The 20550-nt window shown below is 47.3% G+C and overlaps 1 protein-coding gene and 1 long non-coding RNA gene across 8 annotated transcripts in view; one reads left to right on the top strand and one right to left on the bottom strand.

Moving 5' to 3' along the window:
* CALN1 (calneuron 1) overlaps positions 1-20550 on the top strand; it is a 529481-nt gene that overhangs the window by 144345 nt on the left and 364586 nt on the right. The window contains exon 1 of one of the 6 annotated variants that reach the window (XM_023246902.2): positions 9276-9505. The exons of the other annotated variants lie outside the window; for them this stretch is intronic. The gene's annotated coding sequence lies outside the window, so the exon portion shown is untranslated. Of the gene's footprint in view, positions 1-9275; positions 9506-20550 lie in introns of those variants that run through there. 6 annotated transcript variants of the gene reach the window in all.
* LOC109495189 lies at positions 28-9039 on the bottom strand. Of its 2 annotated transcripts, none has more exons than XR_002150459.3 (2): positions 8905-9029; positions 28-147 (listed from the first exon to the last, which is right to left on the bottom strand). It is a non-coding gene; the product is annotated as an uncharacterized LOC109495189 (long non-coding RNA). The 2 variants fall into 2 exon arrangements; XR_002738982.2 differs by lacking the exon at positions 28-147 and adding an exon at positions 6041-6186 and having other exon boundaries at positions 8905-9039.

The following is a 20550-nucleotide window of genomic DNA, read 5'->3' as shown; positions in this document are numbered from 1 at the left end:
CTACATCATTGACTTACTTGTCTATAGTCATGAAGAAAATTTTTTTATTACTGCCTTTAGAGCATATCTTCAGTTTTCTGGAAGTTTCAGTTTCCTTGAAGCTTAATTTTACTTCAGTAGTCCTCCTTCCTTTTTCTTTTTCTTTTTCTTTTAGAGAGAGAGAGAAAGAGGGTGTGTGAGTGGAGGAGAGGGGCAGAGGGAGAGGGAGAGAGAGAATCTCAAGCAGGCTCCACGTCCAGCATGGGGCCCGACCTGGGGCTCGATCCCACGACCCTGGGGCCATGACCTGAGCCAAAATCAAGAATCAAATGCCCAACTGACTGAGCCACCCAGGTGCCTGCCTCCTTCCTTTAAAAAACAAAAAACAAAAACAAAAAACAAAAAAAACCCCAACTTTGTTAAAATAGAATACAGGGAAGTATTAATGCACAATTCAGTTATTATTGAACATGAACCTTCATTCAACAACTACTGAGGCTAAGGAATGTAGTATTGTTAGCACCTTAAAGTATCCCCGAGGCCCTTTCCAATGCCTCTTCCTCAAAGACAACCACCAGCCTAGTTTCCTCTCAGCGTTTCATGGTGTTTGCATTTCTCTTCATCTCAGTGGGGCCAATGCCATGTCTGTTCTTTTGTTCCCAGCCTCTTTTCCTCAACATATTTGCGAGACTCAGCCATGTTTTTGAGGATAGCTGAAGTTGATTCATTTTCACTAATCTATAGTATCCCATCATCTATAAATATGCCGCAATTATTTATCTGTTCTATTCTCAATGGGTATTTGGGTTGCTGCCAGCTTACAGCTATTAGGGTATAATCGGACCATCCCCCTTTTTGTTGCTGCAGTAGTCTTAGGATGTGCTTTCCTCATGCCTCTGACTTCTTGCCTTCCTGGGGCCTTATTTATTTATTCTCTCTCAACTCTTTGTCTTATTGAGAACAATGTGGACACAGTTTGTGAAAATCTCTTCTGTGTCTTGTCATGATGTATACAGAGACACATATATATACAAGCCTTTCCTCCACGTCTTCCAACTGATGCTACCTTTACTTCCCGTTAGAAGAGGTTTTTCTAGGGTCCCTTTTGCTTTTTTCTGTTCTACTTTGTGACTCCGTAAAGTCCTTTGCGGGCCCAGAATCTGTGAGCCAACAGGGTTTGTAAAGAAACTTTAGTTTCTTTGTTTTGTCTTCACTTTATCTTGGACCTGGGATAATTTTCCCCTTGTCAGCCCCAGCTGGAGAGTCCAGTTTGTAGAAGCCACTCATCTAGTCCATGGCTTTTTTTTTTTTAATGTTTATTTATTTATTTTTTTTTGAGAGAGAGAGAGAGAGAGAGAGAGAGAGAGAGAGAGAGGACAGTGTAAGCAGGGGAGGGGCAGAGAGACAGAGACAGAGACAGAGTGTAAGCAGGGGAGGGGCAGAGAGAGAGACAGAGACAGAATCCAAAGCAGGCTTCAGGCTCTGAGCTGTCAACACAGAGCCCGATGTGGGGCTCAAACTCACAAACCACAAGATCATGACCTGAACCGAAGTCAGACACTTAACTGACTGGGCCACCTAGGCGCCCCAAGTCCATGGCTTCTGAGTGGAGGTGGGACCTTTGGTTTTTGTTTCTTTTTTAATGTTTTATGTATTTTTGAGAGAGAGTGCAAGCTGGGGCAGGGCAGAGAGAGAGGGACAGAGGGTCTGAAGCAGGCTCTGTGCTGACAGCTGTAAGCCTGATGTGGGGCTTGAGCTCACGAATTGCACGATCGTGACCTGGGCTGAAATTGGACGCTCAACCGACTGAGACGCCCGGGTACTCCTGGAGGTGGGATCTTGTTTGCTGCTACTCCTGGGTTTGCTTCCTGTGCCACAGAATTATGTAACTCCTTTGTTTCTCCCTTGTCTTGTTCCTCTTCCAATTCCCAAACTAGTATCCAGCACTCAGTGATCCCAGGTTCACTTCTCATCTTTCCCCCAAATAATGCAGGATGGGACATAGCAACCCATAGCTCTTGCTGCTCCTGGAGAGTAGGGTTTCCTGATGAGCTTACAAAAAGGGTGCTGCTGGGCTGGGTTTGGATTGGGTTGGGGAATAGGTCACCATGGAAAACAGTTGTTATGAACTAGGGAGTGACCGCTTCCTTTGCTGGGCAGGTAGCCTGTGGGTTGCTGTTTGCAGGGGCAAACAATGGCGGTGAGTCAATGTCCTCCTGCCGTAAGTACCTCTGTAGTTCCCAGGGTGGGTGGAAATTGCTTTTCTCCGGTTTCTTTGGTGTTGCAAACAGTGAAGATTCTCCTCAACTCCTGACGTGTGTATGCATCTCAAAATTAATATTTCTGGGGATGTGCTCTTATCTACGCTTTGGGGGCTATTTTGAGTTTGGGGTGCTACTCTCTGTAGCACCTGGCGGTGCTGCTTACACCCCTGGTTTTGACGTGTGTCACTGCTTTGGCATCCACGTCACTGGCTGGTCCTTCACCTGCATCTTTTCCACCTCTTTGTCTTTTCCAGTGTTCCTCGCGTGCCCCTCATCTTCTGCCCACTGTAGTCCCCTGGGGTTGTTTTTTGTTGTTGTCCCCCCAGACACCTATGTGCTGATTGCCTCGACGTGCATATCTTCAATCCCTGCCTCTCTCCTGCAGTTTAGATCTGCGACCCATCGTCCTGTGTAGATGCCTCACGTGTTCCTTAAGCTGCAGAGATCCAGAGCTGAATGGATTTTCTTTTTTCTCCAAAACTGCCTCTCCTCTGGAATTGTTCGCAGGAAATTATGTCACATCATACCCAGTCAGCTACAAAAGTAATCTGGAAGCCATCCTTGATTCTTCTTTTTCGCTCACCCCCCCCCCTCACCATGTGTAATTGGCAAAGTTATGCAGATCTTGACTTCTTTCAACATATCTCGAAACGATCCCTTGCTCTCTGACCACATTGCTTTTGTCTTGGGCCAGGTCCCCACCTCCCAGACAGCTGTAGTCACCAGGAGTTGATCTCCTTGTGCCTCGTCTAGAGTGTCATTCATGTCTCAGTTCAGTTTCATTTCATTGGAGGGATACTTCCTAATCATGCACTTGATTAGGTTATCCAACTACTTATAACTTTTTTTCTTCTTGGCCTACAAATATATTAGTATATACTTTTAATATTTCTTTAATCTTGGAGAAGCCTGGGTGGCTCGGTTGGTTAAGTGTCCAGCTCTTGGCTCAGCTCAGGTCATGATCTTACAGTTGGTGAGTTTGAGCTCCACATCGGGCTCCGTGCTGGCAGTACAGAGCCTGCTTGAGATTCTCTCCCTCTCTCTGTCCCTCCTTTGCTTGTGTTCTCTCTATCTCCTTAAATATATAAATAAACTTTAAAAAAAGTTTCTTTAGTCTTTAAAAAAATTTTCAAATCCATAGAGGTTTGGAAAGTATAGTGAATAACTGTATGTCTTCATCTAATTGTTAATACTGAAGCATTTGCTTTCTCTCTGTCTCCCTTTTTTCCAACACACACACACACACACACACACACACACACACACACACACACACAGGCATGCACCCAATTTTTTTCAGTTCTAGAATTTTAATTTCTAAAATTAATTTCTAAAATTCTAGAAATTTAATTCTAGGTTCTTTTTTGGAGTTTTCATTTTTTCTGCTGAAATACTCATCTGCTTACTCAGTGAAACAATATTTTTCTTGAATTATTTGGACAAATTTTCCTATATTTATAGTAGCTCTTTAAAGTCTTTATGTACTTAGATCCAACATCTGGGCTCTAGGCCATCTTGGGATTGGTTTTTATTGTTTTTTTTTAATTTTTATTTTTTTTAGATTATGGTAACACTTTCTAGTTTCTTTGCATGCCTACTAATGTTCGTACACCGGACATTGTAATGCTATGCTATGGAGACTCTGTGTTCTGTTATCTTTCTCTGAAGAGGGCTGATTTTTGCCTCAGGAGGTAGTTCAGGTACTACCTGACTGCTTTCAAGTTGTTTAGGTTTGGTTTTATGCTTCTTCAGGGTAGGGCTGTGGGAATCCCAACATGTCTCCCAAGCCCCTCTAACTTGGAGGGACTCAGCCTCCAAACTGTCTTCCTTGTGAGTCTCATCAGGGCTTGGCTTTAGGTTTTGATCATGTGGACCTAAAGAAGGCCTTTAGAGTGTGTTTTTTATTCTTGTGATGTGGTCCTTCTAGTGTCTCAGCTGGATGCCTGGGGTATTAATGAGGTTTTTTTCAGACATCCGGGATTGCTTCAATTCTAGTATTTCTTTTCTCTTCTCAACTTCCGAGAAGCTGCTTCCTGGTAAGTCTGGTTTAATCTCAACTTACATGTGGGTAGTCCAGCCTTCGGCCAAGTATTCATAGGAGACCCACCTCACCTGCAGGCTTCTGGGGCTTTCTCTCTGCAGCTTTCTTCTCTCCGCTGCCTTATCCCATAAGGTTCTTGTGCCTTCAGCTACCCCAAAGTATGAACTGGGCTTGGGAAGCGGTCCCCAGGTGGAGAGCTCGTGTGGTCAGTTTCCCTTCTCCCTACACTTGTAGTCTTGCGCTGTCCATGGTCTACTGCCTGGAAACAGCTGCTTTCTGTATTTTATATATTTTGTTCAGTTGTGTGGTTGTACACGGTGGGAGGGTTATTTTTATACCAGTTACTTTATTGTAGCAGAAGTCTGTTGTTAATAATTTAATTTTTTTTACTCAGACCCATTAAAGGCAATTTTCAACCAACATAGCCCTTAAACTTTTCATTTTTGTTTATAATTCTTTTTTTTAAATGTTTATTTATTTTTGAGAGACAGAGACAGAGCATGAGCAGGGGAGGGGCAGAGAGAGAGGGAGACACAGAATCTGAAGCAGGCTCCAGGCTCTGAGCTGTCAGCACAGAACCCGACTCGGGGCTTGAACTCACAAACCGAGAGATCACCACCTGAGCCGAAGCCAGATGCTTAACCGACTGAGCCACCCAGGTGCCCCTGTTTATAATTCTTAAATGGCTCTCCACAGCCTACAGCTGTGTGAACTTCAGTGAAACAAGCATATGACGTCTCGAGGGGCCTGGACCCTTCCTTTTTTTAAATTAAAAAAAAATTTAAATTTATTTTTTGAGAGAGAAAGAGAGAGGGCTGGGGAGGGACAGAGGGAGAGAGAGAGAGAGAAATCTTAAGCAGGCTCCGTGCTTAGCATGGAGCCCACCACCTTGAGATCATGATCTGAGCTGAAATCAAGAGTCGGACGTTCAACCCCCTGAGCCACCCAGGTGCCCCCAAGACCCTTCCTTTTTGTCTGCTTGACTCCCTGCTTTCCTTCCAGATGGTTCCTTGCCACCTCAAGATCTCTCCCGCTTCTCTGCCTTTGTTCTAGCTGCTTCTGTCTACTGGAACCCATCTTTCAAGTTGCAACATTGGTGGTGGTCACCATCATCATAATCACCCGAGCAGAAGTTTATTGAGTGCTTATTCCGTGCTAGGAACCGTTCAGAATGCTTTATATGAATTAACACCTTTCATCCTTCCAGTAATCCTCTGATGCGGGTATTATTATTAACTCCATTTTGACAAGTGTGGAAGATTGAGACTCGGAATAACCTTGTCCAAGGTTGCTAACTAGTGTGTGCAGATTGTCACCTGGCTTCAGAGCCCATGCTGGTTAACTTTTATGCTAGGCCTCCTCTTTCCTGCTAGATGAGACCCTTTTGTGCCTTCCCTGCACCTACATGTCACTATCGTATATATCACTGCCACCGCTGTGACACATGGGTGAGAACCTGCCTGATTAATCAAGCGTGCAGTGGGTGGAGAGATATTTTTAAAGCTCTGTGTGAGCCCAGTGTGCTCCTCACCGAGAGGTGCACTGCAGCCCGGAGAAGCCTGGTGATGGGCGTGATTTCATGCCAGAAGGGGGCCGGGAGCTCTGAAGGACCCCTCCCCACCCCCACCCATCTGGTCCATCATATATTTTCTTGTAAAGAAGACTCCCATCCCTCCCTCCCTTCCTTTTTTTTTTTTTTTTCCCTCCTCTCCTTTCGCTGGTTGATTTAAAAATCCAAGAGGCACACCCTACTTGCCTTTTTGGAGACACTTCCTTCGACAGGCTTTTCAAGAGGGGTTTTAAGGAGGCAGAGACATGACTGTCACAAGAAGAGAAACTCGCAACTCTTATCGGAGAAGGCTGATGGCTCCGCGTTCTCTCTTCCAGAGGAGGCGATAAAACCTACACAAAGAAGCACATCATCCAACAAGAGTGGGAGTGCCAGAAACGCAGCTCGGCCTCCAGAGCTGGGAATTAGCCTCACCACCTGGGTCTTTTATCTACCAACGCGACCTGCCTTTGAGCCTTGAGAGGGAAGTCTCTCGTGGCGAGTCCCCGAAGCTCTGTTAGGAGCAGAGCCAAGGAGGGATTTCTCTGATGGTAGCTGCTTCCCAGGGCCCACTCCTTAAAGGGACAGTTGCTTCAGTCTTCTTAGAGGTTCCTGCCCCTTGTTCTGAAAATGCATTTTGGTAGCTGCATCCAAGAAAGAAACCTGAGTCCTGATCCTGCCACTTCCCTCGCATTCATTTGTAAATTTCTATGCTGCCTTGCTTCCAAATGGGATCTAGACATCATATGATAAATGAAGAGGCAAACTGCAAAGGCTGTCAGAACAGAAGTGGGAAATAAAACTCCACATACAAAGAGGAAGAAAAAAAATATGACAGCCCCTTAAACTAATGCAGTTACTATGAATGAGTGTGGAATTTAGCTCTAAGCTTCCAACTGGTTGGGGCAGAGAGGCTACACCTGTTACCTTATTCCAAGAATGGCGTTAAAGTGCCCCATTGGAAGAAGAATCTTCTCTCTATTTTATTTTTTAAATGTTTATTTATTTTGAGAGAGAGAGAGAGAGAGAGAGAGAGAGAGAGAGAGAGAGAGAAATCGAGAGAAAGCATGCAAGCAGGGGAAGGGCAGAAAGAAAGAGAGAATCCCACAGGGCTCGATCCCATGGATGGTGTGAGATCATGACCTGAGCTGAAATCAAGACATTTAACTGACTGAGCCACCCGGGTGTCCTCATCTGTATTTTAAATAGGAACCCTTTGGCCCATAATAAAAATACCCAATATGCAAGTATTTTGTATTATTTCAGAGATGTTGGTGGCTACCAACTTTTTCTCACCCTCACATTTCTGAGGATTTATTTTTTTTTTTATGCATTTCCACTAGTAATAGTGGCTTATGATGGTGGTGATTCTCAATGAAGGATGAAGGATTGTAGACTCTCCAAATGCAGAGAGACGAGGGAAGGTTGTAGTTTAAAAAGTCTTCCCACTGGCTGATTCTGAGACCCGCCTCCCCCCCCCCCCCCTTGGCAATAGAACATGTTTCTCTGGTTCCTCCTCTGGAGATAGTAGGCAGAAGCGATATCTTGGTATGAAAGTTCAAGAGCCGGCATCATAAACCATGACCTTGACTTGGGATATTTGAGGAACAGGATCTAGCAACCATTCATCTCTCTCATAAAATAACCTTGATACTGTTTCTGTGGAATCTTCCACTTTCAACAGAAATGCATCCTAACAGATCTCCTGAGGTAATTAAACCCCGCGGTGCTTCTCCACATAACTAAGTAAGGTAACCTGTTGAGTAGAATTGTTCAGCATTATCCATCTGGATGCCGAAGGGAGTTTGCCAAAACTCATCATTCTGATGTTGGCTTCATTGATACTGAGCTGTTTTTCCTGGTGGTAATTGGCTAACAGCAGGTTCAGCTGCTTCCTGGGACTACTCAGGGATGTGATATTAGCAATATGTTCTAGCAGGGATGGCGCACTGGTCTTTCCTCTTCACAGTGGCATCGAGAGCATCTCATCTAAACACATCTCCAAATCATTTAAAAGCAGGTGCTGTTGTATGGAAACCAATTTGACAATAAATTTCATATAAAAAAAATAAAAATAAAAGCAGGTGCTGAGCTGGGACATAGCCATTTAAAATACAATTGTTTTTTGCTACCAAGATGGTCATTTCTACTTTCTCTAACTCTCAAGCCAGAAGAACACTAAATTTACATTGAGACCTGAATTATTATATTGCTGTGTGGCAAATACTCCAAAAACATTTTTAAAAAGCCCTCCAAAACCCAAGTCTCTTTTCAGGATCAGAAAATTCAGGCGTGGCATGGACGGCTGGTCTGCCTAGCACCTTTCAAAATGTTGGAGTCAAGGGGCGCCTGGGTGGCTCATTTGGTTAAGTATCTGATTCATGATTTCAGCTCAGGTCATGATCTCTCGGTGGTGGGATCGAGCCCCACGTTGGGCTGCATGCTGGGTATGGAGCCTGCTTGGGATTCTCTCTTTCCCCCTCTCTCTCTGCCTCTCCCCTGCTCGTGGTCGGTCTCTCTCTCTCTCTCAAAAATAAATAAATAAATAAACATTTTTTAAAAAAAGGTTGCAGTCAAGACGTTTCCTGGGACTGCAGTCATCTGAAGGCTTGATTGGGGCTGGTGAATCCAATTCTAAGCTCATTCACAAGGCTCTTGGCTGGACACCTCCCTCTCTCCCTTCCGTGAAGGCTTCTCCATAGGACTGCTTGAGTGACTTCAAAGCATGGGCTTTGCCTCTTGCTAGCATGAATGATCATTTTATGACCTTGTCTCAGATGTCCTATTTCGTCACTTCTGCCATATATATTCATTAGAAGTGTTAGAAGTGAGTCACTAAATACAGTCCACACTTAGGATAAGTGGAATTAGGCTCCATCTTTTGAAGGAAAGAGTTACCAGGTGTATTTTTTAAACCACCAGAGACCATATAGTTTGGAGATGGTTTCTAGCTATTAAATCAAAAGCTAATGAAATGTATATAGACAATTCTAAAATCACGGCAGTTTCTTTATGCAATGAAGAAGAGAGGACCGGTGGTCATGGTTATAAAAATAGGAATTAAAGCCTACCTGTTCTTGACGGAGTAGGGTCTCGGGAGTCCCTCAGCGCTGGGTTCTTATCCCAGTTGTACCACTTAGCAGCTCTTCTCTAATATCACTTTTTCCCCTAATAGCAGAAATTTTAGCTGGACCTGTGGATGCTGGCATAAAGACTACATTTCTCAGTCTTCCTTGAGAGCTAGATGTGGCCATATTAGTAAATTCCAGCCAATAAGATGTAAGCAGAAGTGACATTGGGCAACTTTTGGTGCATGTTGCCTCTTCTTTATCCTTTCTTCCTTCTTATTATTGGGATGGGAAAGTCCTCATCTGACGCCATGAAGACAAAGAGTTTCACCACGGAGACCAAGACAAAGAGTTCCGTGGAGGCCGGAATGCAGAGCCGGAAGGAGCCTGGGTGCCTGACGGTGGTGAAACAGAGAGAAATCCACTTCCACCTTGTTCCTCTGGCACTCAGATCGGAACCTAAACTCCCAGAATCAGCAGCCATACGACCACAGACGAGTAATCCAGTCTCTAAACCCATTTCCAAGTTTTAAATTAGCGCTTTACATGCAAAACTACTTTCAAGAGTCTCCTGCTTACCGTTTTTGAGGAGGAAGCACTGTTGGTAAGGATTAGGTTTGATGAGTCTGTAATTTCAAAACATCGCAGGTTTGCCCCTTTTCTCATATATGTATTGACTGTATTTCAAACTCATCTGTTGAAATTCTAAGAGAAGAGGCTCAGCAGGGCAAAAGGGGGTAGAGCCAACAGGGCAGGCGGGATGGCAGGGACCCTAGAGCCCTCTAGGAGGTCATTGACTTTGGGTGGGTTTGCCTGCATGTTGAGGGCAGTGCGCATATACACTATGTTTATCCCTATGTGCAAACACGGTCAAAGTCTAGGCGCACAGCGATCGCTCAGAAACGCTCGTTGAATGAACGGACGCCAGGTCTTGTGCTACGAGAAGTTTGTCCCAAAGCGAGCTAATTGTTCCTGATTGTTCGCTCTCTAACAAGAGTGGATTTGGGATGATCTGTATGGCGGTGAAGCGTGGTTGACGATGCATGACACGTAGGGACCTGTGACTTACTGCAATGCTCCATGAGTTTTGGCTTTTTCACCGGCACGGTGTAGATGACAGTATGTACTTTCCAGGGATGACGTAGACTAACACATGCAGAGTGAATTACTGTTGTGTATTTCACACGTGCCCAATACATAGTAACGGTAGTAGTAATTGTTGCTGTCGTTGTGTTGACGATGTTGACCATGGCGGTGGTGGTAGTGGTAATGACAATGACAAGACACACCCAAAGGATGGTCACTTCCAGGTTAGGGGCAAGGTGGCTCTTGAGAGGAAAAAACAGACCACTAGCCAGAATCCTGCACAATTATCCTGGCGGGACAGGCTCACTTCAGGATGTGAATGTCCCTAATTGGAAAGGCCTATCAACGTGGACATCTCTGGACATCCCATTTTGATTCTCTATGTCTTGGCTGTAAGCCCCATAGGGACACCTTTCCTACTCCTCCTGCCCCACCCTCAGCTCTTTATCTTTCAGAGACCCTGCCCTCATTGGTGTAGAGGCAAGAGTCTAAATTGTCAAAGGATGGAGAGGAAAAGATGCCGAATGATGCTAGCTTTTCAAGCTCGTGTTATCCTGAGAGAGAGAACCAGGATCCCATAAGATCTGGGCTTTGATGTGAGAAACATCTGTGGAGGGCTGAAAGTTCAAGCCTTTCAAGTCCTCACTGTGATGCTTCCAAGGATCAGGAGTGAACATGACATAAATTTCCTTTTAAAAGAAACTGATGTGTCCCCCAATGCTTATTTCCATGGGTTGGAGCAGAGGTGGTGATAGGAGACGGGGAGCCTGAAATCATGGCTCAGTGACCAGAACGCACTCCCCTTTGGGAGAGGATGTTGTCAGCTCTTTGAGTTCAACATACTGGAAAGCAGATTTTTATTCCTTCCTCTCTGAAGTGGGAAATTGTATAGGACTAGCGATGGTTTCCGGAAATGGAAGAGCCCAGTCATCAGTTTTTCCGGGCGTGGCTCCTGTGAACATTAGCATCCCTGGTTCCCGCTGTGTTCCCTCTGCCATCTCCTTCTTACGCCTTCAGGGTTCCGGTCACCTTATCTGGTTAAAATTCAAGGCCGTTTTTGTTTTAATGTTTCTTCCAACTTCAGGATTAACGGTTTGTTTGGAACACTAAAGTTTTATGGTGATGGTGACTACAGAGTAATTTGTTTTCTGTAACGCTGCTAAAACAAATGGCCCCAGGACCTAAAGTAGTGCTGGTCTAGAGAGTTCGCCACGGTTTTCATGCTCAGGTGTGGGAATGGTTTCCTAGGCTCGTGCCAGCCGACTATACTTTGTGGGTTATTACCCTGCTGGTACCCAGTGAGATGAGCCTCAGGATACGTAACTCACTGCAACCCTCTGGGTGGCCATTTAGCGTGTCTGCATAGAAGCGTTGCAGGGAGGACGGGTCCTAAAGTTCTTGGTCTGGTGCCCGCGAGCAATTTGTAGGTGACTTTAGAGAGCTCAGTCTCTCTGCCATCTGGCACTCAGGTGGGGGGAGGTGAGGGAGGGGCGTCATGGGGACAGACCTGAGAACTCATTATTTCCTGAACCTCTGTGGGACCTGTCCTCAGACACTGGTGTGCAGTTTCTTAGCCAGCACCTATTGAGGCTGCAAAAAACTTCTGAGGGTTTCAAGTGCATGATTGATCGTGATTTTGTGCTCCTCTCGGTAAGAACTCTTCACAGGTGCCATTCGTTTCTGGGAAAAGTGCCGTGAGCTGACTGCTGAGTTCTCTTGCCAGATTTTGGAGACCCTGTATGTGCAAATTAAGAAATGTGTTATTTCAAAATTTGACTCCTTAGTGACTGCAGTTAGCTTAGGGGACAGATTTATGAAGAGCAACGATGGTCAGGCCAAAGAATGTTCTAAGTCAGGGGCTTTGAGCTTGGGGTCTGTGTATCTCCTGGAGCTTCGGAATATTTTGTGTGTTCACGCGTAGAGCTTTCTTTCTGGGGAGAAGATCGACAACTTTGGTCGTATTCTTAAGGGGCTTCAGCAAAAGGGTAAGAGTAGTTGCTAATCCCCATCTGGTGAACTGGGCCATTAGGATCTTATTTTGTTTGGCTTGCTGTGGGAAGACTGGGCATGGTGTTATCATTGTGTGCTAGTGAGGTCCTATTTGTCTTTGCAAAGGTGGCATTGGCTGTGGTGTGGAGAACGGACTTGGGGCGTGTGGCTCTAGAGGCTGGGGTACCCACAGGAGCCCATTCTCACAGTTAGGGGAGAAACAGTGGGGACCTAACCTCAGCAAGTGGCAGTGGGTTGGAGAGACGTGGGCTTGGGCATTTACCGGTGCAGACACTTGACCGTGTTTCTGTGATCCAGTGTAGTGCTCATAGGAGCTCCGGGAGGGATTCTTGTCCCTGTTATACAGATGAGGGGAATTATGTGACAGCGATTACGTTGTTTGCCCAAGGTCGCACAACTCACGGTTGGTGGACTGAGATCCGTACTCTGTGTTCTCTGACCCTGAAGCCCATACCCTTCCTTAACTGCCATGTTATACAGTCTCCACCACACCAGGTCTTGATGTGTGGGGGTAGGGCGGGCGAGAAGGACAAAGAGTTAGATGTTCAGCTACCTAACTAGTGAGGCGCAGGTGCTGCTGGTCACTGAGGCCGGGGAGAAAGGAGTTTGAACAGGATAGGAAGAAGATCATGAGAACCGCCAATCATCCCAGCGGCCGTCCCGATGGCCAGTGGGCCCTTGAATGATGAATTCTGGGGCTCAGTATTTAGCCGGGAGAGAGAGATTTTGGAATCTTTATGATATTCAAGTTGTGGATCAAGGAAAGAGGGCCAGAGATGGAACCTCAAGACCCAGCAGGCAGTTAGGCCTTTGATCACAGGTGTCGCTGGTGGCCAGGGTACTGGGGGTACCACTTCTCCCGCCAAGCTTCTTTATGGCCTCTGGCTGTGCTTACACGCCATGTTTAGGCCCCTAGCTCTCCTTCGTATTCTTAAAAGCCAAAATCCTCTATCAGCTGGGAGGACTCCGAGTTGAAAAATAGGTCACCTATTTGTGCTAAGTTGATTTGCTTTATTGAGGGACAGTGCCCCTCTCTTTCTATTAGTTTGAGTCACAAACTTGTCTAAACTCCTTGACTGTCTTAGATTTTCCAAGAAGTTCATTCTGGCCCTTGGCCACGCAAAATTTTTTTTTTTTCAGGGTGTCCTAGAAATAGATTGTAGTTTTCCCTGCCAAATACACCTGCCCGGCCAGTCGAAAAGGAGTTGATGGAACCAAACTAGAAAGGGAGAAGGATATTTAAGAGGGAAGGGATAAAACGGGGTCTTCTCTGTGAATCTGGCGTCTGGCCATCATTTTATCCCTTATCAGGGTGGTGCGTGCACGCGCGTGTTTCTATGTTTGTATGTTTGTGTCGTCGCGTCTGTGTATGTTGATGCGATTGTGTTTATATGTTTGTGTGCTTGTGTGAGCGTGTGTATGTGTGTTTATGACTGTGTACGCGTTTGTATGTGTAGTTGTATGTGTGTTTATGACTGTGTACGCGTTTGTATGTGTAGTTGTATTTGTGTAGGTGTGTATGATTGTATGTTTCTTTTTTTTTTTAAAGTTTATTTGTTTTGAGAGAGAGGGAGAGACTGTGTGCATATGAGTGTGGGAAGGACAGAGAGAGAGAGAGAGAGAGAAGGGGGCAGCGGTGCTGAGAGCCTGTCTCTGGTTCTGGGGTCCCTGGTTCTGGCTTGCTCCCGAACCTTCTCTCTGGAACCTCAGGAATCCCTCAGACCACAGGACATGCCATCGTGGTTGTGTGAACTTTTTATTCGACAACATTTTGCTGACATTATCGGATCGGACGTGCCAGGATATCAGGGGAGGGGGGTGAACACTTACGAACATGCTGGAGACGCCACAGGAGAGAAGTTCCGTGGGTGGGGACACTAGTAATGAGGGTGCTATCCAGGTTCAGAGGGCCTCGGTGTATTTTCTCTTACAGGCGTGGCCAGGGCCAGGTTCGCCAATGATTAAGACCAGAATTCTTTAAGATGGGGTGTCTTTTTTGATATATGGGGGCAATAAAGCTTGCCTTCTAATGCGACACTAATAACGTCCTCATAAGTTGTTAAATCTCTCTCTTTGAAGAATATTTATTTAAGTGAGATAAGACGTCCAGGTTGGTGCTAAGGTTTACTTGGGGGGCACATGTCATTGCTGTGGGCTCAGCAGCAGACACTGTCCCTTCCTCAAAAAAAAAAAAAAAAAAAAGAAAGAAAGAAAGAAAGAAAGAATAAAGAAAGGCCAGGCTGGGGAAACCCAGTAATAAAAGCCTCCTAGCGAGATTCTGCAGGACACGGTGCGCTGGGAGGAAAGACCAGTGGCACAGAAGTGTCCCGGGCACTGGGAGGACCGGTCTGGTCGCGCCAGCTGCTGGCAGGCAGTATGGCTCAGTGGGCAGAGCCTCAAAGAGGTGGACCCTCGGCTTGTCTCCCAGTTACACGGGGGTCATTATTTTCACCCTCAACCTTGCCCCACAGAAGAAAGTTGTGAGAATGAAGGTTCCGGTATGTAGAGCCAGTACGTAAGTGAGAAATAATAACCAAGGCTGTTGGTTCCGTGTTGGTACATAGACGAAAAAGTTGCATCATTCTCCCGCTGTTCGTGGCATTTCTGCAAATGTCCAAGCGCTGCGTCCAGGTGCCGGAAGTCCAAATGATCCATCAGACATGAATCCTGCCCTTAAGGGTCCACCCAAGAGACTAAGGGCAGGCGGAGCAGGTAGATGGGACGTGGCTCTCAGAATAGGACACCTCTGGCCTTCGTGCTTTCTAGAGCCCGTGACCTTGTCTGAGCTTCAGTGTTCCTACTTGTAAAAATGAGACAGTAATGTTGACCTCAGGGTTCTCTTTTAATACCAAAGGCATAACGTCATTCATTCAACAAATATTTATCGAGTGCCTGTGATGTTTCAGGCACTGTGCTAGGCTTCTGGCTGCTGCAGTGAACCCCTCATGGGGCTTCTGGCTGGAGATGTTGTCTATTATGTGATGATGGATTATTGAACATAAAGGCAGCAGGAGACGATAGGAAGTGTTAGAGGGGGGGTGGAGGTTACTGCATTCACCTAGATGAGAGATGATGGTGGCCAGGGTCCGGGGGGGTCGCCACGGAGGTGGGGAGAAGCGGTTGGATTCTGGATTATTTTGAAGGTGGATTTACCAAGGTGTGCTGATGGGTGAGTATGGAGTATAAAAGAGAGGGGTCAGGGATGACCTCAGGATCTGTGGCCTGATCAACCGGAAGAATGGAGATTCTTTTAGAGGGAGAAAATCCTAGGAGGTCAGCACTGAATGTAATTCCGAGATGTTTATTTTAGTTATCCACGTGGAAATTTTGGCTAGGCCGCTGGATACTCACGTCTGGAGGTCAGGGAAGGAACGAGGCTTAAATAGGTAAGATATCTTAAGTAGCATGTGGCAAAGGGGGGTCCTAACTAGATTTTTAACTCGTAGTAATTTTCTTCTTCTTAGCGAGATAGACGCACAGGCGATTGTAATAAATGAAACAGAAAGGTCCTCTCTGCCCTTTACCCAGTTTCCCCCATCTTGCAAACCTATAATACAGTATCACAACCAGGATATTGACACTGATAGCCAATAGGCAGAAAATCCCCCCATCCCCACCACCAATGAAGCCGTATGAATTTAATCCATCAAATGCCCTCAAGCACTACAGAAGATAAGCTATAGGAGTTCAGAGGAAGGAGCAATAATGTCCTGGGGTGGGGATGGCGTGATTCGTCAGAGAAAGCTTCCAGAAGAGGGAGGCACTTACGTGGGGCCTTGACGGACGGGAAAGGCCGTGGGATCTGCGACAGGAGGGTGGCCCCCGGGGGGGTGGAAGTGTGGTGCGTGCTGGGCCTTCGAGGCTCTTTGGCCTGTTCAGGGTGGCGGGTGTGGAGGTGGGCCCCTCGGGAAGCAGGGTCGAAAGGTTGGTGAGGTCCGGGTGGGGCTGCAGTGGGCAGGCAGTCGGAAGGGTTGTGCTTGAAAGAGGTACAGCCAACTCTCTGCGGAGTTTAGCTCAGCCCCCATGTCTGCGGGTGCTGCGGCTGAGAACCTCACGGGCGGCCGGAGAGGAGAGTCCACCCGACAACCCAGACTAAAGGGAAGCCAGGCCCTTGAGGTCAAAGGGGAAGGAAAGGGACGCCTCATTTGACATGTTGAGTGCCTAAGGGTGCAGGCTCCCGAGACCCACTGCGTGCACCCTGCTCCCCTCTTATTCTGTCTCCACCACTGCTCAGCCAGGTCCTTGCTGTTTTGGTTCTCATTTCCACGTGGGGACACTGAGGCACAGAGAGGTTAAGTCACTGCCTCAAGGTCACACAGCTGGGCGAGGAGAAGCCAGGTCAAAGACCGGGCTGTCTGACGCCCAGGACCTCAGATTTAACCTCCAGTGGCTCAGCCTCTCGGGCTCATCTTATTCAGATGATAGGCTCCCTTTTATTCATTCAGTTTTATTTTTGTTTTTTTGATAGGCTCATTTTCATTTTTTCCTAAAACATTTTTTTTAATGTTTATTTTTGAGAGAGGGAGAGACCGAGACAGAGTGAAAGTGGGAGAGGGCCAGAGAGAGCCAGAGACACAGAATCTGAAGCAGGCTCCAGGCTCTGAGCTCTGGCCACTCAGCACAGAGCCCGACGCGGGGCTCAAACTCAGGAACCCTGAGATCCTGACCTGGGCCGAAGTCGGATGCTCAACAGACCGAGCCACTGTCGATGGAGTCAGTGGCTACAGGGTGGAAAGCGTTCGCTCTGGGCCGGTTCTGCCCCTTCTAGTAATGAAGCATGTGACCTCAGGCCAGGCTCTTGACTTCCTGACCTTGACAAAGGACGTGGAAGAGCTTGGGTGGCTCGTCTGCAGTGTTAGGATGATGGTTGCAGGGGACGGGCGAGGGCAAGCGTCTGGTGCTTTGCTCAGAAAGGTGGCGCCTCTGTGGCTCACAGCGGGCGTCACGGGGCTGGCGAGACCGTTGGAGTTTCAGCAGCAGTGAACCTGGAGCCAGGCAGTGGTGGCCTGAGCCTGTCCCCACTCAAGAAGAGGCATGGGGCAGAATGATGAATCTGGATGTCCATATGTAACCAGATCAGTTGGAAGTGTAGGATCTCTAGCTGCTTGTTAGCAGAAGCCATGTGGTTTTGCAGTATTTCTTTAAGGAAGGAATCTGTGATCTACCACTGCTGATGTGATTTTTCATTATTTCGCTCAGCTTACCCTTTATTGTCTTTTTTTTTTTTTTCTTTTTTAAGTAGGCTCGATGCCCAGCATGGAGCCAAGGGGGGGCTTGAACTCATGACGCTGAGATCAAGACCTGAGCTGAGATCAAGAGTCTGACCCATAACCAACTGAGCCACCTAGGTGCCCTCTTCCCTTCATCTTCTTGATTAAAAATGTTTTATTTTTACCTTTCTCTTCCCTTTTATTTTCTTTTTTGAAAGATCTTATGTTTTTAAGTAATCTCTATACCCAATGTGGAGCTCGAACTCACAGCCCCAAGATCGAGAGTCATGTGCTTCACCAACTAAGCCAGCCAGGGCCCCTTTGTCTTCTATTTAACACCCTAAAACTTAAAACATCCTCCTGAAAATGCTTCCCGCAGCAACAGAAATATAATCCATTATAGAGTATCTTGGTTTTCAAACTGGGATTGAGATTATATTTTTGAAAAACAAAACTTGAGATTGAAATGTAATGGATGCGGTGGTAGGCTGAGTAATGTTGCCCCCAAATTACAGATGCGGTGGTAGGCCACAAATACGTGGTCCCCCCCCCGCCCCCCCAAATACGTCCAGGTCCTTGCTCCTGGAACCTGTGAATATGTTACCTTACGTGAGAAAATTTACAATACAGATGTGATTATCTTAAGTATTTTGAGATGAGGAGATTAGCTTGGATTTTCCTGGTGGGAATGATGTTATCATAAGGGTCCTAATTAGAAGGAGGCAGGAGGGTCACAGTCAGAAAGTGATGTGACCATGTGCCGGGGTGGGGGCGTGGAGGGGGATGGCCCCTGGGCATGCACTGGGCTGCCTATGATTATACAGAATTTATATGAGTAATGAGGACAGTTGGCCTGAGAGTGGGGAGGACGAATCGGACGGTCCTGCGTAGAACATTATGGTGGCCCAAGGGTCACCTCCTTATTTCGTGTCTTTTTTCTTCTGGCCATTTTCAAGCATTTAATCTTTTTTTTTTTTTTTTTTTTTTTTTTGGATTCCTCTCTGATCAAAACGTGCTCGGAAAAATGGGATAATGGTTACGTGCACCTTGTGTGAATTCATGAATTCTGTGGCCTTGGGCTTGCTGACTTCACTGAATGTTAGCTTGGGGAGTGACAAGGGGAGAAACGGAGGCCAGCTCCTCGTTCTGTTGGGTGGGTGCAGCACCTCGCTAAGGGACATGACCCGACCCCCCCCACAGGCCGCCCCTCACCCCAGGGCCCGGGCCTTTGCACTCGGAGTCCGTCCAGAGAGGCTCCCCGGGGGCCTGCCCCCTCTCTATGGGGTCAGTCACCCCTCTCAGGCGGTGCCTAGGTTTGAAATGAGAGCTTTTGTCCTCTGTCACCGATAGGAGCTTCAGGTATGTCTGAGAGAGGGAGGGTGGCGTCTTGAGGCAGGGCTTTCGCCGTCCAGAGGCCCCGGAAAACCTCACCTCTGGCGTTACTTTCGGGGGATCACAGGGAAGCTGGCATCGGGGAAGGGGGAGTGTGGCCCTGTGGGGAGGAGAGACAGAAGGGGAGCCTAGAAACGTCTCCCGTCGGAGTGGTGTTTCATAGTGACATTTTCTCAATTAAAAACTGTGGAGGAGGCATAATGATATACGCTTTCCTACAAGGGCTGGGAGACTCTGTGGGCAGCTACATTCCTCTGCACTTTGTTGCCGGTGGAACAGAAAAAGAAAAAAATGTCAAGGAGCGAGTACAGCGTGCGCTCCCCGTCAGAGAAGAACTGAGCCTTTTGCGTTTTGTGAGGCTCCGGCAGGGCGGAGGCCCCGGCTTTGAACCACGCATTTGAGTCGCCCGTGAGAATCCCAGCTTTGCCGCTGGCTGACTGTGTGACGTCTGGCCGGTCGCTTCAGCTCTCTGATCTTGGTTTCCTGAACTTCACAATGGGTCACGTCCAGGACACCGCGTGGGGCGTGGGTGAAGCGTGGCACGCCCGTAGCTGGTGCCCCGGAATCCGCGGCCACGGTGGTGGTTCTTTCCGCGATTGGAGGGGGTGCCTGACGCAGGGAATGAGCCCCCCACCCCCAAGGGGTGGAGGAAACAGCCCACCCAGACGCCTCTGGGGTGTGTGCGGAAGTCATGGCTGCATATGGAGCTGAGAAAAGCAGCGATCATTCTCTCTGTGAATCAGTAGTGTAGAAAACCCCCCCTTTCCTGCTCCAGGCTGCTCATACATATGTCTTCTCTGCCTGGGCAGCCCTTTCTGCCCATTTCTTGTCTGCTGGCGTTCTATTCCTGCTGTCCCCCAGCTGCCACCGCTTCTCTGGAGCCTCTAAAACCCACCCCCAGCCGGACGGAACTCATTCTTTGTGCTCCGACCTGGCTCATTCCTCATTTATATCACAGTAACACGCGGTGGAGAGTCGGCCGCTTAACCGACGGAGCCACCCAGGCACCCCTCCCCACTTCGGTAGGTCTGAGTTCCTTCACTGAAGTATATCCTGAAGGGCAGGAACAGATTTATTTTTGAATCTCTCGTAGTGTTTGGACAGAGCCTTGCACATTGTAGGCACTTAGTAAATGTTTGTGGACTCCTGGGATTGCTGTGACTTGAAGGAATTGAAGTTCCCAGAATTCCGGAATAATCCGCCTTGAGGGATATTTACCCTGTTCTTGTATTGAGTATCTACTACCTGCTGGGCACCGGGAATGCACCGATGAAAAATTCAAGGCTCCATGACCCAGCAGACAGGATTGCTTCAGCAAAGTCACTCTGGGTTCTCTTCTGGTTCCCATCACGTCCGGATCTTCCCCAGAAGATCCTCGTACCATGCGGGGGGGCTAGAACAGTGGGCGCTCATGGTGACCTCTGGCTAGCAGATGAAGGCTAGAGAGAAGCAACAGAAGTATGTTATATATTCTAGAACTATTGCCACTCAAACTTACTAAATAGAAATCATCTCTGGGCCTTAGTCTGGTACAAAATTCTCTCTTTTCCTTGTACTCGTCAGGAACCACAGCTCTGTGCCCCCCGGTGTTGTCTGTATACAGATCTTATTAGATCTTCTGGCCGTCCCAGGAGCTCAGAGGGAGCAGGGGCCTTGTCCAAGGTCACTCATCCCAGCCAGGAGAACCACAGAGTGCTGACAGTGAGTTGGGGCGGGGGGTGGGTCATGTTCTCCTTCTCCCGTCCTGTGACTTTGGCTGGCCCTCTGAGTCTCCGCGTTCTGATCTTTCCTGTACCTTCTGGGCACAGCTGAGGTCTCCTAAGTCAGTGCTAAGGGTCAAAGGTACAGCGATTTCAAAAACAAATGGACATTAGTCAGTTGGGAACAGGGAGAAAATCAAGTTTACTTCCTTCCCTTTATCTGATTTTACTGGTAAGGTTGAGACAGTTGA

This window comes from Felis catus, chromosome E3, assembly GCF_018350175.1.
Source record: "Felis catus isolate Fca126 chromosome E3, F.catus_Fca126_mat1.0, whole genome shotgun sequence".
Taxonomy (NCBI): domain Eukaryota; kingdom Metazoa; phylum Chordata; class Mammalia; order Carnivora; family Felidae; genus Felis; species Felis catus.
This window is presented reverse-complemented; position numbering and strand designations above follow the sequence as displayed.